At 42.4% G+C, this 4,553-nt stretch overlaps 1 pseudogene; it reads left to right on the plus strand.

Annotated features, from left to right (window-relative positions):
- The first annotated feature begins 1,846 nt into the window (after window positions 1–1,846).
- On the plus strand, window positions 1,847–2,323 carry Chchd2l2-ps6 (coiled-coil-helix-coiled-coil-helix domain containing protein 2-like 2, pseudogene 6; annotated as a pseudogene).
- Window positions 2,324–4,553: the final 2,230 nt, after the last annotated feature.

The raw sequence follows: 4,553 nt of genomic DNA on the forward strand, positions 1-4,553 counted from the left end.
AAAAAAATTAAGCTTGTTACTTTGACAATATTACCTATGATAACACTTGAACTTCTGTTATTATACAAAGACAGCAATTCAATAACTATATCTCTTAATATTGTATAATAAGGATAGTGACAATAGTCAATGTATCTTCCTTTTGGATGATACAATGAAACTAATAGCTATCTTGAGGTTCTTCATAATTCTGAACAAAGCTTTTCTAAATTACCACTACATGATCCTTCAAAGTTCATGAGTTCTAGGCTCAGCTAAAGTTTTAGATACACCAATGGTCCTTAAACAGACAGAAGACAAAATATTTACTGAAATGTATAGTGAAAATTTTGGTTTCTTAAAAAAAAACAAATATGGGAATGTATTTTTGTTTTAATCCCAGATATGGCATATGGGGCTGCTTCAGCAGCTGACTATCATTTGACTCTTGCTGTAGCAAAGGCGTGGCTTGCCAGCTGCAGATTGTTTCTGCGATTATGTGACGTTTGGAATTCTGGGAACGTTTCTCAGAGTATATAATGTTAGGGCTCTGGAAAGGCATTGTTGGTCGTTGTTGGTGGGTTGTTGTTGGTTGCAGTTTGTTAAATAGTCATGTGTGAAGAATAAGAATAGCAATAGGACAAAGAGGGAGGAGAAGAAGAAGAGGGAGGAGGAGGAGGGGAGGAGGAAGGGGAGGAGGAAGAGGAGGAAGATGAATAGGAAGGGGAGGAGAAGGAGGAGGAGGAGGAGGAAAAGGAGGAGGAGGAAGGGGAGGAGGAGGAAAAGGAGGAGGAAGAGGAGGAGGAAAAGGAGGAGGAAGAGGAGGAGGAAAAGGAGGAAGATGAATAGGAAGGGGAGAAGGAGGAGGAGGAGGAAAAGGAGGAGGAGGAAGGGGAGGAGGAGGAAGAGGAGGAGGAAAAGGAGGAGGAAGAGGAGGAGGAAAAGGAGGAGGAAGAGGAGGAGGAAAAGGAGGAGGAAGAGGAGGAGGAGAAGGAGGAGGAGAAGGGGGAGGAGGAAGAGGAGGAGGAGGAGGAGGGGGAGGAGGAAGAGGAGGAGGAGGAGAAGGGGAAGGAGAAGGGGGAGGAGGAGGAGGGGGAGGAGGAGGAGGAGGAGGAGGAGAAGGGGGAGGGGGAGGAGGAGGAGGAGGAGGAGAAGGGGGAGAAGGGGAGGAGGAGAAGGGGGAGGAGGAGGAGGAGGAGGAGGAGGAGAAGGGGGAGGACAAGGGGGAGGAGGAGAAGGGGGAGGAGGAGGAGGAGAAGGGGGAGGACAAGGGGGAGGAGGAGAAGGGGGAGGAGGAGGAGGAGAAGGGGGAGGACAAGGGGGAGGAGGAGAAGGGGGAGGAGGAGGAGGAGGAGGAGGAGGAGAAGGGGGAGGAGAAGGGGGAGGAGGAGAAGGGGGAGGAGGAGGAGGAGGAGGAGGAGGAGGAGGAGGAGGAGGAGGAGGAGGAGGAGGAGGAGGAGGAGAAGAAGAAGAAGAAGAAGAAGAAGAAGAAGAAGAAGAAGAAGAAGAAGAAGAAGAAGAAGAAGAAGAAGAAGAAGAAGAAGAAGAAGAAGAAGAAGAAGAAATAATAGATATCTTGACAGCAAAGATCAAACTTGCCCGAAGGAACTTCACACCTTTAATCAGCAGAAAGCAGTCTAAGTACATTGCCCCCTTTCCCCTCTGTCTAGTGGCAGGGCATTGAAGGGGTGGATAAGGGTAGAAGAAAAAAAGAACCCACACAGCAAACACCGGCTACAGAAATGGTTTCTTATCCTATTAATACTGTAATTAGTCTTTCAGAAATTACAACTTGTGGGTATTTGGTGATCTACAAGAATATTAAAAGTTATCTGGAGTTTGACTTCTCTGAACACTGAGACTACAAGCAGTTAGGATGCTGAGTGGAAGCCGAAGCCGCACTTCCTGGGTGACTCCTCCGGCCAGCCAGGCCCCTCAGATAAGGGCTGCTCCCAGAAGAGCACCTGCAGCTCAGCCTCCAGATGGCTTCCACTGCAGCCCGTGTGACTATGGGCTCTGCGGTAGGGCACACCCTGGGTCACGCACATCCTCACTGGGGGCTTCAGCGGAGGGGGTAGGAGGATGGGGTAGGAAGGGGTAACGCTGAACCTGCGAAGCCTGACATTACTCACCAGGAGCCTCGGGGAGCCCATCTGCAGAACCAGCAGTCTTTTGGACCTTGCTCTCTAGAGATCAAAAACAGTTTCGGGAGTGTGCTCAGAACCAGAGCGATGCCAAAGCTCTGTGAGGGCTTCAGTGAGGTGCTGCAGCAGTGCAGGATTGCAAATGGTTTAATCGAATCAAGAGATTCAAGCTGGAGAAATGTGAAATTGGGTCTGTGTAATTGCTAGTTGCAAGTGTGCACCCTTATTTCTACCAGCTCCATTGCTTCGGAATGGCCGTGAAAGAGACCCAACTATAGGTGTTTACTGAGGCTTTGTAGTGTTGGCTACTGGGTGTTTGGCTTCCTTGAACTAACTATTGTGATGGAGTTAAAATAAAGTGGTTTATTCTGAAAAAAAAAAAGTTATCTGAATCTGCCTCTACCCAGTAGCATATTTATGTGAGGCTAAATTTTGTTTTACATTCGAACAACAACAACACAACAACAACAACAAAAATGCATACAACAACGGGCCCATGAAGAAGCAGATTAGAGAATCCAGCTGCCTTCTATTAGGTCAGACATTGAAAGGGATTTACAAAAATGTAAAACAATCGCTTTTTGTTTTGGAAAATGATGTTATTTGTCATAAAAATATAATTTATGTTAATAGGTAATCGGATTCTTCTGTTACAAAATAAGTTTCTAATTCAATATTTTTTTTCAAATAGGGATACTATTAGTTCCAATGCCTATAAATAAAATCTTACTGGGGTCATCAATAACTTAAAAAGTGTAAAGCAGTCCAGAGAACCAAAATCTGAGAATCACGGTTCTACTATACATAATTTTCCTTCTTGATGAGATATAATTCACACACTACAAAATGTGGATAAAGTATGAAAATTCAATAATTTTGAGTTCATTGGATTGTAACATCATCACCTGTGTTCAATTCCAGAAACATTTTCATCACCCCATAAAGAATCCCCATGCTCATTAAAAACTGTTTGACATACACTTCCTCCCTCCATCTGGCAGACACAAATCTGCTTTCAAATAAATAGTTTCAAGCAACGTGTGAGCTTTTGTGTCTGTCTTTTTACATGGTTCATCCTCATTGTAGCATTCCTTCTCATAACTGAATACTTTACTAATGTACTATATTGTCTAAATCCAGGCAGTTGACATAGTGAGTTGTTTTTAAAGATTTATTTATTATATATATATGTATGAGTACACTGTAGCTGTTTTCAGACACACCAGAAGAGGGCATCAGATCCCATTACAGACGGTTGTGAGCTACTGTGTGCTTGCTGGGAATTGAACTCTGGACCTCTGGAAGAGCAGTCAGTGCTCTTAACTGCTGAGCCATCTCTCCAGCCCAGACATAGTAAGTTTTGATTAGTATATTTTTAGTGCCTAATGATTTTGAGTATTGTGTGTTTACTGTCTATTTGCATATTTTCTATGGAAGATGCTTAGATTCTATTTTATTCTTTGCCTTTGGAGGCCAGAGGAGAGTGGTGTATCCTATGAGATTGGAGATGTTGATGGTAGTAGCAAATCACCACAGGGATGTTGGGAATCAAACAAAATGTGCTCTTAACCACTGAGCCATAGCTCCAGTCCCTCTATACCTGTTTAATCTGGGTCATTGGGTAAGATTTAGAGATCTTTTGTTGCATTCTCTGTTGTTTCTTCATTCTCCTGAAAGTATCCTTTCAGAAAGTTCTTAATTTTGGTGAACTTCCTTTTTTGCCTATCTCATTGTCTAGGATTCCATTGTCATTTATTAATAACTTCCCCTCATACAACATCATAAAGTTTATGCCCATTCTTCTAAGAGTTTTATAATTTTAGCCATTAGAATTGTTTTTGATCCATTTTCAGTTATTATTACTTTTTATAGACCTAGAGAAAGTGGTCCCAGTGTATTCACATGTTAACATCCAGTTGATGCAATTCTGTTGCAGAGAACTTTTCCCCAATGAAATGCCAAGGTAGCCTCGTCATCTCATCAAAATCACTATCCGTAAAACATAAGGATGTATTTAGGATTTTTGTTGTGTGTTGTTGATAGGCCTGCCTGTCCGACATCATTCCAAGTACCGTAGTGTTAAAGTGAGGTTGAGATTGTGTTAGTGTAAGTCCTCTGGCTTTTTCAAGACTGTTTTGGCTTTTCTGAGTTATTTGAGGTTCTATGAGACTATAGACATTTTTTTCTTAAGTTTCTATAAAGGCAATAGGTAGGATTGTGATAAAAATTATATTGACTCAGGAGATCAATTTAGAGATATTTTCATCTTAACACTATAAACTCTCCTGCTGTTCATGAACATACAGAACATTTAATAAATATATTGTTTTTATTGGATTTTTTTTAACTTACATTTCTAATGTGATAACCCCCTTTCTGGTTTCCCGTCCATAAACTCCCTATCCCATCCACTACCCCCTTCTGCTGTGA

Source organism: Rattus norvegicus, chromosome 1 (assembly GCF_021556685.1).
Source record: "Rattus norvegicus strain SHRSP/BbbUtx chromosome 1, alternate assembly SHRSP_T2T, whole genome shotgun sequence".
Lineage (NCBI taxonomy): Eukaryota > Metazoa > Chordata > Mammalia > Rodentia > Muridae > Rattus > Rattus norvegicus.